This window comes from Protopterus annectens, chromosome 9.part0, assembly GCF_019279795.1.
Source record: "Protopterus annectens isolate FY-2018-M chromosome 9.part0, PAN1.0, whole genome shotgun sequence".
Taxonomy (NCBI): Eukaryota; Metazoa; Chordata; order Ceratodontiformes; family Protopteridae; genus Protopterus; species Protopterus annectens.
The window spans coordinates 1,689,870,045-1,689,896,539 of record NC_056743.1 but is presented as its reverse complement, the minus strand read 5'-3'; positions in this window follow the sequence as shown (position 1 = coordinate 1,689,896,539).

The window sequence follows — 26,495 nt, the reverse complement described above, 5'->3', positions numbered from 1 at the left end:
TATATATATATATATATATATATGAAAGATTTTTTTAATGACATTTCTATATATGTGATAATGGAAGTAGTTTTCTATGCAGTTATACTCCAAACTAGTAGACTCTTCTGTGTTCTGTACATAAACAAGTTTCCTCACCTTCAGGTTCTCTAGCTACACAGTTGCCTTTTTTATGGGCAAATTCAGGGCTGTTAGCATGGTGAAGATGCAAATGAGGTATGAACTCATTAGAATTGCTGAATCCGAAATGCTTGGCTCCATGTTTCAGATGTAAACATACTGCAGTCACTCCCTCAGTGTTTGTTAATAATGGATTACAACTGTGAATGATTACTGGTATGGAGAAAGAAGGAAAATACAACAGCAATAAGGCACCCTTAAAGTGTTCTAAAGGTTCATTGGAGTGAAAGTTCAAAGCTAGACCTATGTAGAAATAGCTTATGTACTAACAAGCATTTTGTAGTGTTTTTTCATAGAGTGCATTTCTTCATTTCAACTACATTTTCCTTTTATTTTTTAATGCTACTGTTTGTTCTGTCTGTGGCTTATTACAAACAAGGGCAATGGAGACAATTAATGTCACCTTTGGGTGTGTTTATCTCATTTGTGTGATGCTTAGCAGTATGCAAACTGGACAAGGGGGCCACAAAGGAAGCAAACAGAATGTCTGTAGAACACCTGCAGACAGGGCATCTGTAAACATGCAAAGGTCAAACATAATACATTGTTGCAATTTCTGCTTTTCATTGCTCAGTGCTACTTAGAGGTGTTGCATGGGTGCGTAGAAGGTTCCCCATCATCTGCAGTTATCGAACACCAGCAGATAGGATGCAGATAGCCAGTGACTAAAATAGATGTATTCAATTATGTTGGGCACTGCCTAAACATGTTAAGCAGCATCGTGCAGTGGTTAACACAGAAAACTTAAGAACGAGTAAGAAATTAGGAAATGTCATGTAGCTAGTCATGTGGTAGCAGGTATAAGTGTAGGACCGCAGTACAGATGGTCCTGGGTTCAGTACAGAGTGTGCAACCTATTTTTACTATTATGACAGTGCAGTTTATAGCAATGACCTGAAAAACAGACAAGTGTTATTTCAACATTTTTGTGGCAACAGGTGTAAGTGTAGGACTGCCATACACATGGTCTTGAGTTCTAATATAGGATATCCAGACATTTTTACCATTGTTCGACTTCCCATTATATTCACCCTCACTGATAATACTTTAGATAGTGGAGTTGATATTACATATGTATGAGGGATAATACACCATTATTGTGTTTTCAAATGTATTACTGAAGGTATACCGTCTACTGTAGTTATGTAAGTATAATTCTGCTCTCTGGACTTGCATGGTCTTCACAATCACATAAGACACATACACAATTGGATGTATGTACAAGAACTTTTACAGGTCATACACATACATGTATAACACCAAAAAACTGTCAGCTGCATTAGTGAAGGATTTCTGACTGTGTCTGAGCAGCACTTCTTCTGTGGCAAAGGTGGAAATTCAACACTGCGGAAGAAAATGTTTTGTCACTTATGCCTGAGTTTGAATTCCACACTTTAAAAATCAATTTTATCAGTGTATAAAGTCAAAAATAAATTTGTCAGATCAGGGCATTTATGTCCCCAGTGCATGCCTGCAAACTTAACTCAACATACAGTTACCTTCCAATTTTCAATAGATATTTCCAAGCTACAGCAGCAGACACGCCTCAAACTAAGGTACTAAGGTCAAGTGTCAGATTAACTTTCCTATTTCTATTATTTACATCATCCCTACTTGTCACTGCTGCTGTCTGCTTAACATTGGGCAAATGCAGTTGGCATTGTTGCATAGATTTGCTCACTACCAGTAAACACGATAACTTGAATTGGTAGGAAAGCATTAGTTTCCATCGCTCTAGGTCAGGTGTTAGATATGGCTGGAGTTAATGGGGAAGGTGACAAGTTTGGGGCACAGATGTGGGGTGTCCAGGAATCCAGGATATTTATTGGACTCCTAGCAAAGTGCCACAGCCAAAGGCTTCTGCTCGGGGACTGTTCTGGCTCCCCATACAAGTCTGAGACATGGAGTAGTTTAGCTCAGGCCTTACCCAGTTCTGCTGGCATCTCATGCACAGGACAACAGTGCAGGCATTATTTTAATGGCCTACCTAGTTGCAAAAAGAGATACCCTCAACTGTTGGTTGAATGGATTTGAGGCTGCGGGCATCCCACAGCTGTGTAAGTATGATAATAAGAGAGTATTTGTAATGCTTAAAAAGCTAAATGTAGGGAAGACTGGTATGCATAATGCTCTTCTGTTCTTTTCTGTGCTTTTCCCAGCTAATGTTGACAGACAGTTATTTATTTATTTATTTGACATTTGTTAACCAGGTTGGTCCAACTGAGCAAGCAGCTGATTTTCAGTGGAGAGCTGAGGAGAAAACCTCCAGAGTTATAAAGACCAAAAAGTAATAACATAAACATGAAAAATATTTATAAGTACAGAAAAAAAATGAAAAAAAAAACTTGTAATTAATACAAATTGGTAAGCTAGAGAGAAAGTTCAATAGATGGGCACATGCTACTTAAATGGAGAGACAGAAGGAAGCAAGTAGTCTGTATACAGCAAAAGAGAAATATTATTGTAGCTTTAAAAGTTAAATATAGATTTTTTTTTTACAGTTGTAGCAAATTGAGCATGCATATCCTAACTGTAACAGCAAGTATGCATGCATTAGTCTGTAGTATATAACCAACTTATGGAGTCAAATATAAGACTGTAGTCAGAGGTTCTGGGTTCAAATACAAGTCACAACTATACAGTACTGCATTTCTTTAATAATATTTATATTAAATTAAACTCTATACAAGTGGCATAAATGCCCTGCTGTTAACTGTAATTTGTATAACTGGAACATGCATATGTGCAATATATACACCTTTCAAGGATTACTTTCAGCAATCTGTAGTTATAGTGCACATTTGTTAGGACGTACACCTAAATGTAATACTTCAGATAAAACAGCTGTATAATTGTGTTAATGCATTGTATGCCACATATGATGGTACTAATTTTATCTCTTTTTTTCTCTCACCCCAACGTTTATCTTTCCTTTTTAATTTTCTGTTATGTGTTGTCAAAATGTCTCCATGTAATCCATCTGTACCAAATCACTAAATGCTACACAGCACAGCAAGGTAGGCCAACCCCAGTGAATCAGCCTGCCCCCTCCCTGCTCCACTGGCTCCAGCACTGATGCCCAGCACATCTGTGAGCCAATCTGGCTGCACTGCTTCTGCTGCCTGTACTATCTGTGCCCTAAGGTAGTACTGCCCTGGATGCTGGTGAAGTGTTACCCTTTGAAAGCAGTGGCAGCGGTAAGGATTTCATTACCTACCAAGATATGCTAGGGTTGGTGTGTTGTGTCATGCACTGCACCATTAGTGTATACATATGCTGGATGGAGACGCTACTCTCCCTCATGGTCCATAAGAGGGGAACATCTCAAACACCCCAGCCACCAGCAGGTTAAGGGGACAGTGATGACAGTTCAGTGGGTGATGACTCAATTCTCACTGTCTCCATGCTTGACAGGCATGAGCCTGTGTTGTGCCTTCCCTCAGCACAACCATGGTGTCCCCCAAATGTTTGTATCTCTCACCATCCCTGTCTCTTGTCTTGTTTATCTTGTTTGTTTGCATTTGCTTCCTCGACTACCCAACTTACCTAACTCAGAAATACCTATGTCCCTTACCCAGCATTCCTCTATTACTGAATTAAAAAAATGGGCACCTGTTCCACAAAAGAAATATCGTTCCACACATAGCTCCCCATTTCACATACTTGTCTTCTTGATACACTTGATTTGGTCTAATTGACTATACAACATGATTATGTTATCACTCCTCTCTCTAGACATGACAGTCCAAATTAAGCTAATATTCCACACATATTGTCAGTTATTACTGTTGAAGAAATGGATAGCTGTGGTTCTTACCTACCTCCCTCTTGCACATTCCTGTATTGCTTTTCCTTTGTTCTTCTCCCTGCTTCCTTCCCATTCACCAGATTCCTATTTACTCCATTTTAACACCTATAATCTGGTGAGAAAAACAGAATCACATGCAACAAACATACGTACCAGAAAAATAAATGGATCCCTTCACATTTTGGCTTCTATGTTTGAGCAGACTTTGGCATCATGCACCTACACACAATGCTGCTTAACCCAGCTGTGCTACATCAGCACACAGTAACATATGTTCAATGTACTATAAAGAATAATGTTATTGCATTACCAGTCTTTATTGAAAAAGTATTAAATAAACCTGGATTTGAACCCAGTATGTTCTGGGTTCAAAAAGAAATGTGTCGATGCATTTATACCTGCTGCCACAAAGTCAGCTAAGCAGCAGATGGTTTCATACACTCATAGATTCGTACTAAGCTAACTGCCCTTGTGAGCCATTTTAAGCTTAGCCAATTATCCCTTGTAAGACTCAAACCCTGCACCTTGTGTTTGTAAGGCAAACACCTTAACCATTAGGCCACCCTCCCAACCCTTCAGCACTAACTCTCAGACTTTTAGCAATGCAACTCATGTTTGTGCACTGCTTAACTATTAGAAAACCAGAAAAAGTAATGTAAATGTGTATCTCGCATGTGCAAACACATTGCCAACTGTTGTGCAAGTCCACTGTTCGCTACTATGCAAAGTAAATATTAGCATGTATTAGTGTTGTTTACTGACCATTTACTCTTTATATCATGAAACTACATATGGAAAAATAAAAAAATTGAGGGCCCTATCTAACAATATGTTATGTATGCAGCCATGTGTTGCCTCCGCCTCCACTGCAACCATGGTGTCTCTAGTATGTTTTCACAAATATATCAACTACACCACATAAATTAATATCAAATGTGTGATATTCAATGCACAACAATCTGGAAATATGCAGAACTAGGACTATCTTCACAGTTGAACATGCCCACACATCCATCAACTGACCCTGGGAACTATTGACCCATAAGCCTAACCAGCCTTATCTGCAAGACCATGGAAAGAATCATCATGGACTTTCCCCAGAGGGATATAGGTGATCTTCAACACTCTTGACCCAATCCATTTTGATTGTGTTGAGGGTAGATCTTGCTTATTAAACCTAGTGTACTTCTTTGATAATGTCCCCAAAGCACTGGATGAGGGAAAACAGGACATAACACCTATGTTGATTTAGCCAAGGCTTTAGACACAACCCCCATTCAGGTATCATAGAGTAACCCTCCCATCTGGGGATTAACCCATAGATTACTAGATGAGTAGCTACCTGGCTCACTGACAGAACACACCTTGTCAAAGTTGAGGATTCCACTATCACCAATAGACCAGTTACTAGTGGAATACCACAAGGATCTCTGCTGGGCCCTCTACTGTTTGGAAACTATTTCTCTGAAATCCTAGTGAAGGTAGATGGCCTGTGGCTTACAAGATTTGCAGATGACTGTCAACTGGGTTCAATCATATAGAGTCCTCCAACAATCTTAAGATATTACAGAAAGGCCTGACACAGACAAATGATTGGTTCTAAACTCATAGACTGAAACTTACGCATAAAATGCCCCATTTCCCCTTTGGGTAAAAAAGTACCCCTGCTAATTATGATATACATAGCACCCCTCTAAGCTCAAACTCAGTGGTGCAAGACTTGGGAGCACAGGTTGATAGTAATCTAAACTTCAATCACTGTGTGTCCATAGTCGTGAGACACAAATTTGACATTGCCCAACTAAGGGCATCGCATCCAAGACGAGGAAGGTTGTATCTCCACTGTACACAACCCTTATCAGACCACCATTTGAGTACAATGCTCTCTTCTGTATGTACCTTACCAGACACCTGCAGCAAGTGGAGAGACCACACAGGTTTCTGACCAAGAGAATCCAGGGCCTCCAAAACATGACATACATGAAAATCTGAAAGCCCCGTCACAATACTCAGTATCATACAGGCTGCTGAAAGGTGACCTTTGTTTGGCCTACAGAGCAGTCTCGAACCCTGTCCTAATGTAAATGCTGGACATCCACAAATCCAATGGGACAAGAATAACTTGCTCCATGGATCTCAACCTAATCTGTGACATAGGTTCATAGGTTCATAGGTTCGTACTAGGCTATCTGCCCAAGGGCATTTATAAGCCTAGCCCATAGTTATGTGGCTTTCGCCACCCCTTTAGTTTGAATAAAAACTATGCCTATCATTTTGCTGTGCCTCTGTCAAGCAGTGACACTGAAGTAATCCCTGGGGTATATCTGCGATCTCCCATCCATTGGTCAAGATTCCTCTTGAACAAGGCCAGCGAGGTGCTCTGCCTCACATGTACCGGGATTTTGTTCCACAGCATAGGGAGTCTCTGGGTGATGAATCTGTCCCTCCAGCACATTCTATTTATAACCGTGTCAAGGTTTAAGTCTCCCGCCCTTGTGGTTCTGAGGGATCTAGATTTTTTGAGGTGAAGCATATTCATCAAATCTGGGTTTGACACGGCCTTATATGTCAGGCACAGGTCACCTCTGAGCAAGCGGTATGAGACTGAATAGAGCTGGAGTTCTTTCAGTTGTGCAGCATAAGACATATTTTTGAGACCCTTTATCCTTTTGGTGAGGAACTTTTGGGGCCTTTCAAGCTGCAGCAGGTGTCTGGTCAGATACATTCCGAACAGGGCATTGTACTCAATCATAGGTCTAATGAGTGATGAGTACAGGGGGACGATGACCTCCCTTCATCTAGATGTGAATCCCTTCATGATCAGGTGGGCAATATAGAAGGTTTTCCTAACTACTTTAGCAACATGAGTGTCAAACGAAAGGCTACTGTCAACCTGGGTCCCCAGATCCCTGATGACTTTTTCTGTGCTCAGTGGATTGCCACCTATATGGTAGCTAGGGGTAACCTTGTTTTCCCGAAGGGTATGACTATGCATTTTTTGGCGTTTAACTTCAGGCCATGGCTCTGGCACCAGTTATCCATTTCTGTGAGGCCCTTCTGGAGGATATCTGTGTCAGATGTGTTTTTGACTATGGCGCCCAGTTTGCAGTCATCTGCAAACTTTGTCAGCCATAACCCACCTGTGTTTGCTTGTACTTCAGAAAAGTAGATGCCGAACAAGAGTGGACCCAGGACTGAGCCCTGTGAGACACCACTTGTGACAGGCTTTGAGTCTGACATGGCTCCAGCAACTCTGACCCTGTGGGTTCTGTCACTTAGCCAGTTTGCAACCCATCTTGTGATGTATGGGTTTACATTCAAGCTGATGAGTTTTTCGATGATACCTGAGTGGGGTATTGTGTCGAAGGCCTTTGCCAGGTCGAGGTAGGCTGTATGGACTGTCTTTCCCTCATCAATGGCCTTGGTGACTGTCTCGAAAAAGTCAACCAAGTTTAAGAGGCAGGATCTGCCTTTGACAAAGCCAAACTGGGTTGGATCCAAAGTCTGCAAGTTCCCTATGTCTTTATTTATGAGTTCCATTATGATCCTCTCCATGGCTTTGCAGATAAGGCTTGTCAAGCTAATGGGGTGGTAATTTCCAGGGTCTGTGGAGGCACCGCCCTTATGAAATGGGACCACAGTCGCCGTGCGCCACTCCTTGGGTACATATCCTGAGGTGAGGCTAAGATTAAACAGCTGTCCTAACTATGGGTTTAATTCCTCATTGAGTTCGTGAAGCACACAGCCGGGGACACCATCCGGTCCCATGGATGCTGTGTTTTTTGCCTTAGTGAGGGCAGTTCTCACCTGGGCATTGGAATTGTTTGGGGGCTACAATCCTCTGGAATAGATATCTCTCCTTTTGGGGAGAAGTTTGCACTGAACCTGTCAGCCAGTATGTTGGCAATGTGTGTAGGTTCAGTAATTTTCACATCATTTTGAACTAATTCTGAGCATATCTGGGAGTTTCCTCCTAGGTTTCTAACATAGCTAAAGAAGGCCTTATGATTGTCTTTAGAGTCCTTGGCGATTTTTCTCTCAAAATTTGCCTTGGATGATTTTATGAGAGCTCTTAGTTTTTACTTATAATGATCAAAGGTGTCTTACCTTTCAAGGATTTTGCTCTATCTTGTAGTAGCTTCCTCCTTTGTTGTAGAGCTTGTTTATGGCTGGGGTCCACCAGACTGGACGCTTGCCTTTGGTACAGAGAGTCTTAGTTTTGTTTGGGATTGCCTGATCCATGCAGTCCTGTAGGTGCTGGTAGAAGGCATTTGTAAGTGATTCAGCAGTTTGAGTAATGTTTACCACTGGCTCAGGGGCCTTAAAGGAGACCACACTAGTTTTTAGAAGTGTGAAATCGGCTTTTGAGAAGTTTTTCACTGTGGTCTTTTTTGTTTCAGGTGGGGGTGGGATGAGGACCTCCAGCGAGATTAGTTTATGATCTGATCTCACCAGTGAGGGGTATACTTCCGGTGTTGAACATTTTGATCCCATGTTCATGATGATGAGATCAAGTATGTTTTCAACTCTTGTGGGGATGGTGACTAGTTGTTCCGTGGCATTTGAGTTTATGAACTCCAGGAATCTTTGGGTTAGAGTGTTCAGGCTTGAGTAGTGTTCCCAGTCTATATTAGGGTAGTTGAAGTCACCTAGTATGATGGTGTTTGGAGATACATTTATCCCCTCCAATGTTTTCAGGAAGGCCATGTGAGGTTCCTGAGTTTGAGAGGGTGGCCTGTAACATGCTACAAATTGCAGAGTAGTCTTGCCTATGGTTATTTGCACCTGGATGGTCTCCGATGCATCGTGCGTTGCCACCAACCTTGAGGTGTGGGTGTCCTTTATGAATATGGACACCCCCCCTCCTTTCTTGGTGTTGTCCGGATTTTGGGGCGGAGCATGATATGAGGTGAAACCTGTTAGTGCTGGGGTGCTCTCAGGAGCCTTGAACCAGGTTTCTGTCACAGCACAGACATCGATGTTCTCCATATTGAGAAGGGCCTCGAGTGCATGCATCTTGAGATTGAGACTTCTGGCATTGAGCAGCATTACCCTTAGTTTTTTTTTCATTTTGGTGTTCTAGGGTGGTAGGTTTAGAATTTGAGCCTTGCCTAAAAAAGGCACTATGGGGGTGGCAAGAGCCTTTGCCAATATCCGGAAGCCCAGGGGTGACAGGTGCAAGCCGTCCCTTGTGAAGAAGCGTGGCTTGTCCAGCATGTCATCCCAGTCAGACAGACATTGGATCCCCTTTGAATGACACCAGAATTTTAGCCAATTATTAAAGCTGATCATCTTATCACTGTATTGTGGCATCATTCTAGGTGAAGGTAGGATACTGCTCAAGGGCAGGGTCATACCTGCCTGGGCTACATAATCAGAGAGCTCCTCAATGTCCCTTTTCATGTAGTCCAAGGAGGTACGTCTCAGGTCGTTGACACCAGCGTGGACAATGACTGAGTCGTACTTGTACCTGCTGTTGAGAGACCTGAGTGCTTGCGTTATGTGGCGGATTCTAGCGCCTGACAGGCAGCTTACTGTGACATAAACAGAACATGCTGGAAACAAAGATATATCTTCCAGCAATTGCTGCTCCTCTGTAATAGGCTCCAACTCCATGTGAAGCAGTGCTCTTCAATGACCCTATTCAAGTGCAAATGTGACAACTAAATGGGTGATTGTAAGTTCACCCCGGAGTGGCACCTATGTCCCTCATCAATATGGGCAGTCAGTGCAGATCACAAAATCTCTCTGCTAATAATGAGCATCTAACTATGCTCAATAAAAGTACTTGGGTTTTTACATGGCTAAGCTTGTAAAGATCATAAGGCCATTAGCCTGGTAACCTCCCAAAAACCTGTGAAGCTATGAGCCTATGCAGGTCTCCCATCATCTTCTCTCCTACATCCAGAGCCAATGTCATGCACTATAAGTTATCCTGCAGCTTTGTAAAAGTCATATTTGTGTCATGGCACTTGTGTAAATTACTGAGCTCTGTAGTCTGCGTACTTAGATAGGTAGAGGTTCTGTACTCACTGCAGTCAACGGTGTGTTTGTCTAGCCAGAAGACCATAAGTGTGTATCTTACAGTTACTGCTTCAATCCCATGAACTGACAGTATTTTAACACTTGCACATGCCTACACATCCAGTTCATGCAGGCCTACCAGCATCTTCTCTCCAACATGCACTGCAGATGTCATCCACTATAAGTTGTCCTGCAACCTTGTAAAAGTCAGACTTGTGGCATGGTGCATGTATAAATTACTAAGCTCTGTAGTCTGCCTACTTAGAAAGGTAGGAGTTCTATTCTCACTGCAGTCAACTGTGTGTGTATGTGTGTGCCTAGCCAGAAGAGAATAAGTGTGTAGCCTACAGTTACCACTCCCATCTCATGACTTGATTGTATTTGGACACCTGCGCATCCATTTCACGCAGGCCTCCTAACATCACCTCTCCAACATGCACTGCTATTGTCATCCACTATAAGTTGTCCTGCAGTATTGTAAAAGTCAGACTTGTGCTGTGACACTTGTGTAAATTACTTAGCCCTGTAGTCTGTGTATTTAGATAGGTAGGGGTTCTGTTCTCACTGCAGTCAAATAAGTGTGTGTGTGTGTGTGTGTGTGTGTGTGTGTGTGTGTGTGTGTGTGTCTAGCCAGAAAAGCATAAGTGTGTATCCTACAATTACCATTCCAATCCCATGAATTGACAATATTTTGACACTTCCACATGCCTACACATCCATTTCATGCAGACCACCCAACTTCTTTTCTCCAACATACACTTCTGATGTCATCCAATATAAGTTCTCCTGCAGCCTTGTAAAAGTCAGATTTGTGCCCATGGTGTTTGCATAAATTACTGAGCTCTGTAGTCTGGCTACTTTGATAGATAGGAGTTTTATTCTGACTGCAGTCAGCTAGTCTGTGTTTGTCTACTTGCTTGACATTACAGAGAGCCTTTTACACCAGTAAGTGGGACGTTGTCATTGCCATATTCTCCTCACCAGACACTGCTGATGTCATCAGCTATAAAGTATTGTCTGAGCCACTCCAAGTCAGGCTTGAGCTGTAGCACTTGCCTTAACTACAGAGATCTGTAGTCTGTATACTTAGATAAGTAGGGCTGTATTCTCACTGCAGCTAGCTGTGTGTGTGTGTGTGTGTGTGTGTGTGTGTGTGTGTGTGTGTGTGTGTGTGTGTGTGTGTGTGTGTGTGTGTGTTTATGCACTTGCTTGACATTACAGAGAGTCTTTTACACCAGCATGTGGGATGCTATTATTACTATATTCTCTTCACCGGACACTGCTGATGTCATCAGATATATCTGATTTGTGGATGTACATTATTCCCAATAGGGAATGGTCAGAGACTGACCTGGAGGCCAGGCAGAAGTCATCTCATCCTATATGATACAGATTACAGTGAGATGGCTTTCAGTCTATCCACATACATCATGGCATGGTTTGAAGGCCCTGTGTTTTGTTGGTGAGAAACCCATGTGGTCTCTCCAGCATGTATCTGATGAGGTGCATGCAGATTTGAGCATTATACTCTGTTAGTGCTCTGAAGAGGTCTGAGTAAAGTTCAGTCATATAATCCTCAGATCTGAATATGATGGCATAACTTATGATGTGCGCAACATTGGCTTTCAATACCAGTGTGAACACTTAGTGGTCGAAGCTCAGAGTGCTATGTACGTGTATTCCCAGTGTTTGCATTAGTGGGTTTCAGCATACCGGGACTGTTATCATTGATGTAACCTGTTAGAAAAATATGTATTAACATATGTGTGCAATGCTTATTTTAAATAAGGGAAGATTAACACGTTTTTATTCTATATGCAGCATTAGTTCTATTTGAAACTGAAAACATGCTTTTCTGAAATTGTGCTTTCTGACACTGCAAGATTCACTCTGACCTAGTTTGCTAGCACAGCAAAATACATGTGTATGCTTTGGAAATGTACTGAGAAGCAGGTGATTTTCTGCTAGGTCAGGAAAATAAATAAAGAATAATATTAATTTCTGCAGATCCATTCATTATGGACAATAAGCTCTGTTCATGCTAATGAAAAAGTGCACAAGCTGCAAGAAAGTTAGATACTATAAACAATGAACTGCTTCAGAAATCTGTACTTGCATTGTGCTTGAATTAGCCATAGTACCTAGACTTGTAACATCACATAGCAAGAAAGTTATAATTGACCGGTGGTCGTCAAGGCCATCCTATTTACTGAAAAATGTTTTTTAAACTTTGAAGAGTCAGCTAGAAATGTGAGAAACATCTGTAAAGTAACAGAATTGTGAACTGGTGGTCTGCTACGTCAGCCGTAGTGGGCAATGCTTGAAAGAAAGGTATAATAATTTTGACACTTCCTGATTTTAGTCAGACAAACTCTGTAACTGCATTTTTTGTCTCCTTGCGCAAGAATAAACATACGTGAACTGAACCTTATGCTTTTGGTCTTTTGAAGTATTTTCTTTGACATTTTTTGGTCCTTTGGAGCCAGAAACCCTCGTTTAGCCTAGGATCAGATGGGCCAGGTGGCATGAAACTGCGCAGGGAAGATACCACATTGGATCTTCTCTACACTACACTATGGAGCAATGTGCTTGCCCTTGCTTTCTTTTTACCTTTAGAAAGAATACCTAGTGCTTCGATTAAACTGTATACAATATTTAAAGACTAAACTTTACCTGGTGTTGCTACTCTCTTCTTCTGGATATGCATATGTTTTTAATTGATACAATCCTCAACTGAGTATGCTATATAATGTGCATTGCCTAAATGCTTATTTTCTTGCCTGACCTATACTGTTACAATGTGTTATTTGATGGAACAGTGGATTTGATTACTGTATCTGTGCATTTGGTTACAGCTTCATATTGAATGTACTGCATTGTTTACTTACTTTCATTTTATTGTCTCCCTCTTTTCTCTCCTGTTCCAGCTAATTCTCCTGCCTTCCCAGTGACGGTTTGCCTGGGAGAAACTCTTCCCTACTCTACGAGGGTACCTTCTGCCCACTACCTTTGAAAAGTTCTGGACCCCTGCACTCTTCTACAAACTTACTACCTCAGGTTTTAAGAGAGTATGTCTACTTAATTTGGTTGTGGTCTTTGCCCATTTATATCTGTGTGGTTTCTGTATTGCTCCCAGCTAAGCTTGCCAGCAGCAGCCCCCTCACCCCTTACTCTGTTTATTTCTTCTGCTACCTTATTCTACTGCTTTACTTAGCCTGTACTCCCCCCTCCCAGCAGTATATGTTGTTTTTTTTCTTTCCTGCCCCAGAACCTTGTGACTCTCCTCTGCCTTGCCTCTCTGTCCACTAGGTGTCACTCTGTACACATCTAGACCTACAGTACTGATTATTCCTTTCCATATTCTCCCCTCCTTCACCTTCTCACTCCATTCCTTTCTATCTCTGTAGTGCTCTGTGACCCACTTCCACATTTACTATCTCTAGCCTTCTACTTGCTTACTTCCTCTGTTACTTTTTCCTTCCTCTCTGGATTCTGTGTGTCCCTCTGTTAGCCCTCTTGGTCTCACTCCGCTCCCTACCCCCAATTCCCACCCACCCCAGGGTCCCAAACTTATACTTACCTAACCACACCCCTTATTCTTACAACCAATCCTGCTCTTTCCTTAAAAACTCAAACCCTCCCTCCTACACACTCTTCCCCCCTTACCTTATCCACTTCTCTACCAACCTACTCCCCTATTACTAGCTTCTTTCCTCTACCTCAATTAACCTACTTCTTATAAACTTCTACTCTCAACACCTACACCTACACTTTACATTCTCCTCTCACACCCCTACATATCCAGCTATTATCACTATCCTTCTCTCCTGTTCTGCCTTATACCTTTACCTCTACCTCTCTTATCCTCTCTTCCTCTATTTACTTTAAAAACTTCCCGTACCTCACCTCTTCTACATATGGCTCCATACTTACCAACCATGGCTATTTTCTTAGCACTATTCTCTACCTCCCTCTATTCTTCTTACCTTCTTACCTTCTTTGAAAACCCACTTAAAAACCAACCAGACTTTATAAATAAACATACATCTATCTTCCATACTTCTCCTTCCTCCTTCTTAAATTCTACCTCCACCCCTAATTATCACCTTCCTAAATTCCATAGGCACTACCATCTAACTTATGCCTTACCCACTGATAAAAAAAATGAAACAAATAACCCTTCTTAAAAGCAGCCTTACACACAGACATAATACTCCTACCTTACAAGACGGTGATATTCACCCCAACCCAGGCCCATCAAATCCCTCCTCAAGTATCTAACCCCAACTTCAAAAACACCCTACTCATAGGTCATCTTAATATCAGTGTAAATAACAAAGTACCCTACTTACATGCCCTGTTAGACATTCACCACTTTGATATTCTGTGCCTCTCAGAGACCTGGCTAAAGCCAACCACCAAAGACACTGAAATTTTACCCCAAGGCTATAATGTATATAGGCTTGATCGTGCCTAAGCGTAAAGGTGGTGGCGTGGCAATTTTATTTAAGAACCATCTTAATATCTCCACCCTCCCAACCTGCCCAACCCTGGATTCCAGTGCTGAAGCCATCATAGTTAAACTTCAGTTAAATGCTCAAAAGCTCTTTACATCATCTGTATGTACATACCACCTGGCACAAACATACCAATCTTAGAAGACTTCCTTAGCTGGATTTCCACTAACCCCCAAGAAACTATTATTCTGGGTGACTTTAATATAGATTGGAATATTATTAATAGTGAAAATCCTCCAGTCATATAAACCTACATGGTTTTACTCAATCCATTACCACTACAACAAGGCCAAATAAACCAAATAAGAAACAGAGTATCTTAGACTGGATACTTATAAACAAAGTTAATGTCTCATACAAAGTAGGAACTATGCCTGATGACCTCAGTGACCACTCCTAACCTATATCTCTAGAGAAAAGATTGACTATCAAAACCTCCCTAACATTAGAATAATACTCAACCAAAAACTTTAATAGTGACTTATTTCAAAATGATCTCAAAACATGCAACTGGAACCTCTTGAAATCACTTCCTCTAAATGAAGCAGTATCATTCTTTAACTCAACCTTCCTTTCAATTTTAGATAAACATGTCTACACTCTATTAGAATGAAATCTAATATAGCCCTTGGCTCACAAAGGAAACAAAGAAATTAATTCATAGCAAAAATAAGATTTGGGCCAAATGGAGACAACATAGAACCACCTCTGATTTTCTTCACTTTTGCCAACTGAGAAATCTTACAAAGAAAGCTATAATCTCAGACAAAAAGAACTACTATTGTGAACTTCAGGAAACCCATTTATATAAACCCAAACAATTCTGGTCTTCAGTCAACAAACTCCTTTCACCTGGTACAGCTAAAACTCCCTCCCCAATAAACGCAGACCCAGGAACTCCTAGCCATACTGCAAACACCTTTAACACCTTTTTTATTGATACCATCCAATCACTTGCTAAACAAATGAACACCATTAACTTTTACCCTCCAGATAACCATGTTGATTCCCCCCATAACTTCACTCTTCACCCTATCTCTACCTCCTTCATCTACAAGCTTATTCTTAAACTGAAACCCTGTACCCCTCTGCTGACAAACTCCTCTCTCTTTCTTCAAAAGGCTGCTAAGCAGATAGCATACCCTATATCGATACTCATTAATAGGACTATCCAAGAGGGAACCATACCAGATTTATGGAAAATATCTCATATCATCCCACTACACAAAGGTGGCAACTCTATTGAATATACTAACTTTAGACCTATTGCCCTTCTCTCTCCACTAGCTAAGATCATGGAGAAATGCATCCACCAGCAACTGATACAATATCTCTCTGCACACAACATAATAGCCAACTGTCAACATGGCTTTAGACCCCACCATAGCACCTCCACTGCCCTCCTTTCCTTCGTTGATACTATCAACAACCATCGCAACTCAAATCTTCTCTCCTCTGCTCTATTCATTGACCTCTCTAAAGCTTTTGACATGGTGAACCACTCTTCCCTTATTAACATCCTTAAATCCCTCTCATTTGATAACCTGGCTATTAAATGGTTTACATCTTATCTAAGCAACAGGCATCAAGCTGTTCTTTGGGACAATCATATCTCTTCACTACTGCCTGTTTCTATTGGAGTCCCACAGCTCTATTCTTGGTCCACTTCTCTTCTCCCTTTACATAACGATCTCAACACTATCATCCCACAAGCTACCTGCATCCAATATGCTGACTCACGATTATTTGCTCAGCATCTACCTCCTCAGAGCTACTCACTCTAACTCAAACCACCTTCAACACTGTAGAAACTTGGTTCACTAGACGGCACCTCCTTCTCAATGCTAAAAAAACAAAACTTCTCCTTTTCAATCCTACCACTCGAGGGTCCCCATTAAACTTCAACATTTTATCTAATGACACCACTGTTATCTCTCCTGACACATCAACTAAACTGCTAGGAATAACCATCGATAACAATCTCACTTTCGATCAACACATCAATAACATCATCAAAACTGTTAATAAAAAAATTGGATCATTATACCGTATCAAACCTTTTCTCACACCTTCTACCAGAGCTACCATTGCCCATTCCCATCTGATTTCTACCCTCTTTTATGCCTCACCTATCTTCACTAACCTTAAGAAGGCCAACCTAAATAAACTAGCAACTTGTTACAATAGCATTGCCCGCTTTGCCACCAGTAACCCTTTCAGAACACATCACTGTCAAAATCTAAAACTCCTAGGCTGGCTGGAGCTGCAAAACTGTCTATTGTTATCCCAACTTACCATTGCTCACAAGATACTGTACCAACCTCATAATACCCCTATACTTTCTCAACTTTTAATCCCTTACAATAATCTTACCTCCCTTCGATCTTCTTCTAAACTCATGACCAAATCTGTAAAGTCCCATAACTTAGCTGGTGACTCTCTGTTCTCTAATACTGTAGGAAGGATATGGAATCAGCTACCCACTGATATCACTCTAATCCCCTCCTTATCACTCTTCAAACAAAAAATCAAACTGTACTTCCAAAATCACTGGCTCTGCTCCTGCAGGACTCCTGACTGATCTTCTTCCTTCCCCCTATACTACTAATATCTTTACACTATACTTATTTACTTTACTTCGTCCTTCTTCCTATTACCCTGCTACTCTCCTCCTATCCTCCTACCCTCTCCTCCTTTTCTCTCCCCCCTCCTCTTTTCCATCACAATACTCTTTTCCACTCTACACTTTTGCCTCTTTCTCTCTTCTGCCTTTGTATTTCTTCTGTAATTCCTTTCTGAGTCTCCCATTCTACTTTTTTCTCTCCAACGGATTATCAAATATATGTTGCTAATCGTAATGTTTTGCAATGTTTTACTGAATAATAATATTTTGAGTGTGTTCCTTAGAAATTTAGTTTTCTTTTTTTTCTGTGTTACTAAATGTATATTCTTTTTGTACTGAATTTATTTTATAATTTGTCTCCTTGTAATTTAGTATCTGTGGAGCTTTTCTCCCCGGGCCTCTACTGAAAATGGACATATATCCAGCTAGACTAGCCCGGTTAACAAATGTAAAATAAAAATAAAAATCTTCTTCATTGAAAGACCTCCGACTGAATTGTCGTGCTAAAGAGGCCAGCCACTTTTCTGATCTACGACTGAAGGTGGGTTTCATTTGAACAGTGAGTGACCAATCGCTGAGGCTCAGGTAGGGTGAATTTATTTTTTTCTGTTTTAGATCAGGGACTTGATTGTACTTGTTCTGTGTGAATTTTGTTAAAATTCAGGGACAGAAATATTGCTATCTTGTCATAGATCAGGGAAACAGAATAAGTAGGCAGGTAGTCTGAAGGGACTGTAAACACTTGGTGGTACCACATTAAAAATAAAAGGGTTACGTAACATTTAAAAGGTTAGAACAAAATGGGTAATATGTGCACAAAAACGAAAAGACCCCAAAGCCCACCGTTAACATAAGACGCAAAAAATATGCAATCACAGCGCACCAACAACATTAGATATTATACTAAATGGGTTAATAAATATGAATTTGATGGGAAACTAGAAAGATCCTCGCTTATCAAACTTATTAGACAGTTAAAAACCGATTCTAAAGGTTGGGTTAAAAAACAGCGTAAATTAGGAGTTCCTCAGGCACACAGGTGGATTGAGGAAGTAAGCCGAAGAGAACAAAAGAATAAAAATTCAAAAGCAATGTTTCTAGACAAAGAGGATAATAACTTAAGTTATAGCATCGGCCCCTCTGTCCCCTCCGTTTCCGGTTCCCTTACCAGTTCCCTTACCAGAATATGAAGCAAAAGAACAAACTGGCCCACCTCCACGATATCCAGTTATTCTTATAAAACCACTACCGTTTGTTAGAGATTCTATCGAGACTAGGTCTCGAACATGTAATTTAAAAGGGGATATTGAATTATATCAAATGAATGGAAATTCACGGGCTATGAGTGAAGAAGAAATATGCCCACTCATAGAAGTACCAAATCCTCAGGCAGGACAAGAAGGGCAAGACCCAACTCTCTTAGTATACAGACTGTGGACACCGGAAGACATCTGGAAAGCCACAGAGGGAATTCCCCATCCAAAAGTTAATTTTAGAAAGTTCTTAGAAGACTTACAGGGCATGAGATTAAGTTATCACTTAAACGGAGAGGAAGTAGAAAAAGTAGTCAGACAAATAGTAGGTCCAGATTGGCACATGATCAGTAGCAACTGGAATCCCCGTGATGCTGCACTTAGGCCCCTCCCACATAGCAGCGCAGAACTAGATAACAGAGTGAAAGGTCTGACACACCGAATTTCTGAGAAATGGAAGCCTAGGGCAGACTGGACTTGCATTAATCAATGCATCCAACAAGAAAGTGAAACTGTTGATAGATATTTTGCCAGATTATTAGAATGTTTTAACAACCACTGTGGAATGCAGGTGCCTGAAGACCAGACACAAGATTCCCCATATGAGCAGCAGTTAAAGAATGCATTTTTGAAAGGCTGCATTGCACCTATAAGTAGTTTCATTACTAAACATATGGTAGACCATCGTACAAGCAGATTACAATCACTGCTTGAATATGCTAGACATGCTGAAAGGCATTTTAATAACAAAAAGAAAAAGAAAACCCAAGTATTTGCTGTGGAAGATGGAGAAGTTTATTTAGTACAGTCCAGACAAAAGGGCAAAAAGAATGCCCAGGGAAACAAACAATCTGATCAGCGATCAGAGGACTTTGAAGGGAGAAAGAAGAGAGGTGAGTGCTTCAAATGTGGGAAAAAGGGACACTTGGCAAGTGATTGCAAGAAAAATAAGAAGGCAGCAGTGGAAGACAAAAACGATGAAGGTGAGGACTGACTGTATGAAAGTCAGGAATCACTAGATAGGAATAATAGAGAAAGGACAAATGAGAATGTGATAGAAGGAGCAGAGAATGTGATAATAGAGGAAGTGCAGGAAGCTACCGATAGTGAAGAAAACGAAATATTAGACCTAGCCTTACTGAGCTTAGAGCTCTATCTAGCTGACACAAAACTAGAAGTGACACTCCTGGTAGAAGGGAGGGAAGTCTAATTTTTGTGCGATTCAGGGGCATCACAAACCCTGGTACACTCCTCCAAACTACCAGAAAATTCAGAATCACATGACTTTATACTAGTAAAAGCAGCTAATGGACAGCTGTATCGGGAGCCTCTCTCCCATAACATTACGATAACAGATCCTGTTTCAGGATTAACCCAGAAAAGCAAAATTGTTGTTTCTGCAAAATGCCCAGTGAACCTTTTGGGCAGAGATCTTATGCAACTATTAGGCATAGCAGTAGTTCCAAACATGCAGGTTATGGAAGCACAGCGACAAACTAATACTTTTGCAGTGCAAACGGTAGGTGTGACATTTTACTGGTACAGTCAGGACTTAGTTACGACTGGCCCTGGAGCAGTAACTGAAGAGTTAATGAATGTAGCTATCAGTAAGTTCCCCTCCCTTTGTACTGACATACAACACCTGTTGCACTGTACTCTGTATTATTATAATACATCAGGAACTGACAAAGAATATGAACAAGAATTGGTTAGAAATCATGCAAACAGATTAGTACTGTGTAATTTGTACTGGGACATGAAAGGGAACAGTGTAGTTAGCTGTTCATTACCCCAGGAGTTCTTTTTACTTTACAAATCGAATCTATTACCGCATGTTAGTTTAACTAAAGAGAAAGATTTAAAATGGGTAAACCTAGGAGAAAAAAAATCACAAAATGGGAAAAACAGACAGTATTAGAACTTTCAGAACAGGGAATACAAAAATAAAAACGGAACTGGATAACACAAACACATCCAGCTGTACACTTGCAGTCCAGCAAAGACAGCTGAGAAGCCCTCTTATTAGAAGAGGAAAAAAAAGCTTTGTTAGACATACCAGAAACTCACTGGTCAACAGGAAAATCAGACGTAGGACTTATTCGCACAGCAGGACCAGTTACTATCACGCCAAAATCAGCATTTAGACAACAAAAGAGAAAGTACCCCTTGAGAAAAGATGCAGAGGCAGGTATTAAACCAATCATAGCAGCTTTACTTAAGAAGGGAATACTGGTGGAATCTCCTGCTTCACCATGTAACACACCCTTATTCCCAGTTAAAAAAGCAAACGGAGAATGTCGTATGGTCCAAGATTTACAAGCTGTAAATGACGCAGTAATACCAAGAGCACCTATGGTGCCAGATCCACATACCTTGTTGAATGATTTAAAACCTCAACAGAAGTATTTTTCTGTGGTAGATATCAGCAACGCGTTCTTTTCTATACCGATACACCCTGACAGCCAGTATTGGTTTGCATTTACATTTCAGGGGAAGCGGTATACATATACGCGACTACCACAGGGCTATAGTGAAAGCCCAATGATATTCTCATAAGAGATGGCAAGTAATTTAGCGGGATTTATCCCACTGAGAGGTAGTCAAATTTTACTTTATGTTGATGACATCCTGCTGGCCGCCCCTACCCAGCGAGATTGTAAGGAAGATACTATAGCATTATTAAATTCCTAGCAGTTGAAGGACACAAAGTAAGCAAAAATAAATTGCAGCTTTGGAGAAAACAAGTGAAATACCCTGGATATGTAATATCCAAATATGGCAGAACATTAGATGAGGACAGAAAAGTAGTGATCTTACAAGCACCAAAACCCACAACCAAGAAGGAAATGATGTCCTTCCTGGGTACAACTAATTTTTGTCGAAGCTGGATCCCAAACTATGCTTTTTAATCTGCACTTTTAACCGACCTGATTTTTAAGAAGCCTATGGCAGCACAAGATTTAATAGAGTGGACACCAGAAGCAGAATTAAATTTCTGCAAACTGAAACAATTGATAGCATCATCATTAGTTTTAGGATTACCAAATTATCACAAACGTTTTTTCCAAACTGTAGATTGCAAGCAGGTTATATGACATCAGTACTGACTTAACAGCATGGGGACAAACAACGCCCCATTGCTTATTATTCATCACAACTGGACCCAGTGGTGTGGTCTCTACCCCACTGTGTACAAGCAGTAGTTGCAGCTGCAATGGCATTGCAGGCTTCAGCCTGAGTAGTGTTATTCCACCCTCTCACATTGAGAGTGCCTCATGCAGTCGCAATCATTTTACTGCAAGAAAAAGTAGCATATCTTTCCCCTGCTAGGCATCTTTCTTGTATGACTATATTGCTGAGCCAACCTCACATGACAATTGAATGATGTACTACTTTGAATCCGTCTACCTTGCTCCCAAATCCTGTGGATGGCACACCCCATAACTGCCTGCAGGTAATTGAGCAAAAGACACTACCTAGAAAAGACCTCACGGATGTTCCCTTGGATGATGCCAAGGTGACATATTACGTGGATGGCTCATGCAAAAGGAGTCCTACAGGACAGAACCTAACAGGTTATGCAGTAGCTTCTGATACTGAGATTGTAGAAGTGAAACCTCTACCACATAGCTTATCTGCACAAGCAGCAGAGTTGATTGCCTTAACACGGGCATGTACCTTAGCAAAGGGTAAAAGCGTAAACATTTTTACAGACAGCCAGTATGCTTTTTCTACTGTACATGTTTTTGCACAACAGTGGAAGAATCGAGGAATAGTGACATCTACTGGCAAACCGATTAACCATGCACAGTTTATTTTAGATTTGTTAGATTCTATTCAGTTGCCTCAGAAAGTAGCTATTTGTAAATGCTCATACAAAACAACAAGATAGGATTTCAAAAGGCAATGTGAGAGCTGACACAGCTGCAAATCAAGCAGCCTCAAAAGCATTTCTTTTGAACGATGAATTACAACCTTCTGAGATTTTAGACTTAGAAATGTTGAAAACAATGCAGACACTTACTACACAAGCCGAAAAACAAAAATGGAAAAAACGAGGAGCAATTCTCAAGGAAGGGCTGTACATCTCCAAAGAGGGAAAACCGATATCACCGTCTAATTTATTTAGATATGCAGCTTTGTTGAGCCATGGGCAGAGCCATGTCTCAACAGGGGGGATGGTACAGTTAGTGAATCTGGTATTCGGTACGTACGGGTTTACAAACTACCCTAAAAATTTTGCCGAACATGTCACACTTGTAATAAACATCATGCACAAGGGGCATTAAAGCCCAAGCAAGGGAGTTTCCCTACACCACCGTATCTGTTTCATACTATCTGTATGGATTTCATAGAATTGAGCAAATGTCAAAATAAAAAGTACTGCCTTGTCATTGTGGATATGTTCTCCAAATGGGTGGAGGCCTTTCCGACTAGTAAACCAGATGCAGCCACTGTTGCAAAGACCCTAGTAAAAGAAATTATTCCTAGATTTGGCATACCGGAAAGGATCTACAGTGACAATGGTACACATTTCGTTAACCAAACTATACAACAGTTGAGCCGGTATTTTGGGATTTCTTTAAAACATCACTGTGCATGTCACCCTCAATTTGCAGGGTTAGTAGAGAGGCACAATGGAGTTTTAAAGAATAAGCTTAAAAAACTCATGGCTGATACTCAGAAGAACTGGGTGTACTATTTGCCCCTGGCACTGTTGAGCATGAGAACTGTTCCAAATGCAAAAGGATTGACACCTTTTGAAAAGATTTTCAGAAGTGCTTATTATATACCTCAGTGGAAACCTCTCATGCCTGCAGACCAGAAAGCAGATTGGACACTTGCAGAGTATATGAGGAGTATGCTGAATAACAAACATCTTTTACAGTTTAATTCTGTTTCAGATGAAGACCAAACCAAATCATCCAAAGTAGCAGTAGCCCCAGGCATTTGGGTCTGGGTGAAGACAATCAAAAAGAAGAATTGGATGACACCAAAGTGGGAAGGTCCATATCAAGTACTGCTGAGCATGCCCACAGCAGTCAAGATTGCGGAACGTTCCTCATGGATTCATTTGACACACTGTAAACTAGTCAAAAACTTTGAACTTGATAAAACTCTTGCTAACACACAGCAGCAGTAGAATGACAAGACCCAGAGATAATAGAAATGTTGAACGACTTCAGCAGTGTTGCATAATCATCTTAATAACTGCATTAGTGACAATGTTCTTTTTGCTGTGGCTTTTGCTGTGGCCTTTCTTTTCTTCAGCCACACCAGCTAGACTGAACAAACGTGATTCAACACTCATAGACTGGCATCCGAACTTTAACACTTACCAAGCAATCAAATATGTGTATGCTGAGACTTTTAATATTTTGAATTGTTGGATTTGCACAGCTATACCAACAGCATATGGGGGATTATTGATGACTGCTGTCCCCCTAGGGGTCAATGAGACCTGGGAAAACTTGATTTTTGAGACTACACCTGTAAAATTTAGAGACAAAATTGCATTATTCCTACCTGTTACACAAACAGGAATTGTATGCTTTTTTAAGAATGACACGATTCAAATAGGTTGGAGCAAATGTAATGTAACGGTTTCTTATAAATGTTATATTAAACCTAAAAATGCTAAAAATACAGAAACAATTTGTGATGCACATTATGACTCATACTTTAAGTCCTTGCATAAAACTGTCAGTGATATACAACATAATCCTGTTCTTTTAAAGCAACTGTCTATTATAGATAAGAAAATGTTTCATGCAGGGAAGGTGTATATCAATACTAAGGTAGAAAACTGTTATTTCATATGTGGGAAAAAGGCATACAAATGTTTGCCTGAGAATTGGTCCGGCAGTTGTTTTTTGGGTTACCTGGTCCCGGCCATACGACACACTACAGCTTTGCCTCATGGGAGAATTCGAAATGTCAGAGACGTTGCAAAGAATCCTGAAAATCCAATCAAGAAACCTGAGAATCTGATGGGACAGATCATAGCAAGCTGGAGAAACCATAACTCCGTGAAAGACAAGAGTTAACTAGCACACATGGACTTGAGTGACACTATCATATCCTGGGCTGGCATAGCCCCTGCATATGGTGCAGTTAAATCAATTTGGGAACTGAGAAAGCTATCCAAACTTCTCGAGGTCATGAGCAATGCAACTTTTTCTGCTCTTGAATTAATGACTGATGAACTGAATGCAATGAGAACTGTGGTGCTTCAAAACCGCATGGCTCTTGACTTCACCCTAGCGGTGAGAGGTGGTACGTACGCTTTAATCAAAGACGAGTGTTGTTCATTCATTCCTGACAATAAACACAAAATCAACGATCATTCGGAAGTGATTCAGCAAGTGTCAGACATGACCAGGGCAGGCCCGAACCCACTGACGGACTTTTTCCAGAATTTGTTTGGGGGGGTGTGGTTCCATCCTAATGAACATCCTGATTGCCATTTGTGTGAGATTACTTTTGTTAGGAGCATGTATTTGCTGTGGTATTCCCTGCATGAAAAAATTAATCAAAGATTTTATAGACATGTCAGTTTCTGAGACTTTGTATCAAAGTACTGAAATTGAAAAACTGTTGAAAAAGGAAACACTTTCATAAGTTTAAACTGAATGACTCTCTTAGCTGCAAATCCTCAAAGGAAGAGGTTAGGAGAAGAAACAAACTGTTTATGCTTTTGAAATAGAATAAAAAGTATTAACAGGGGGGAAATGTTAGAAAAATATGTATTAACATATGTGTGTAATGCTTATTTTAAATAAGGGAAGATTAACACGTTTTTATTCTATATGCAGCATTAGTTCTATTTGAAACTGAAAGCATGCTTTTCTGAAATTGTGCTTTCTGACACTACAAGATGAACTCTGACCTAGTTTGCTAGCACAGCAAAATACATGTTTATGCTTTGGAAATGTACTGGAAAGCAGGTGATTTTCTGCTAGGTCAGGAAATTAAATGGAGAATAATAATAATTTCTGTAGATCCATTCATTATGGACAATAAGCTCTGTTCATGCTAATGAAAAAGTGCACAAGCTGCAAGAAAGTTAGATACTATAAACAATGAACTGCTTCAGAAATCTGTACTTGCATTGTGCTTGAATTAGCCATAGTACCTAGACTTGTAACATCACATAGCAAAAAAGTTACAATTGACCGGTGGTCATCAAGGCCATCCTATTTACTGAAAAATCTTTTTTAAACTTTGAAGAGTCAGCTAGAAATGTGAGAAACATCTGTAAAGTAACAGAATTGTGAACTGGTGGTCTGCTACGTCAGCCGTAGTGGGCAATGCCTTGAGAGAAAAGTATAATAATTGTGACACTTTCTGATTTTAGTCAGACAAACTCTGTAACTGCATTTTTTGTCTCCTTGCACAAGAATAAAGATACCTGAACTGAAACTTATGCTTTTGGTCTTTTGAAGTATTTTCTTTGACATAACCAGTAAGGGCTTCCAGTCTGCAGAAGGACAAAATAAAGACACATTTTTCCATTTATTTGTAGACCATGTGGCTTTGTCACCAATCATTTGTCTGTGTTAGCCCCTACTGTAGTTTTTTATCATCATCTCAGTGATTGAACCCAGTATACATGGATCAGCAAATGTGAAAAGCCAAAGGCCATATACTTTAGCCCGAACTGTCAAGAAATAGATTCCAACAGTAAAGGACCAAGCACAGATCCCTGGTGTACACCAGTGGTGACAGCTCAACTGGTACAGGTTGATTCACCAGCCTTCACAGTATGTGTTCTGTCAGTGAGCCAATAGGGTACCCATCTAGTGATGTAAGGTTTAATCCCCAGCTAGGAGAGTTTTTCAATGATACCTGTGTGGGGGGTTGTGTTCAAACCCTAGGCCAGATCAGGATAGCCATTTTGCACTGTCTTACCTTCATCCAGGCCTATCACACAGAATCAATGGGTTGGGACAATATCACCAATCTCTCATCACATGACTCATCGCATGCACCTTCATAACATGGTTGAATACACACTTCAACACACCATCCACAGACTATGTTCCTGTAGAATGGTGCACATCCACATGCATCATTCTGAGTTGCAGGGA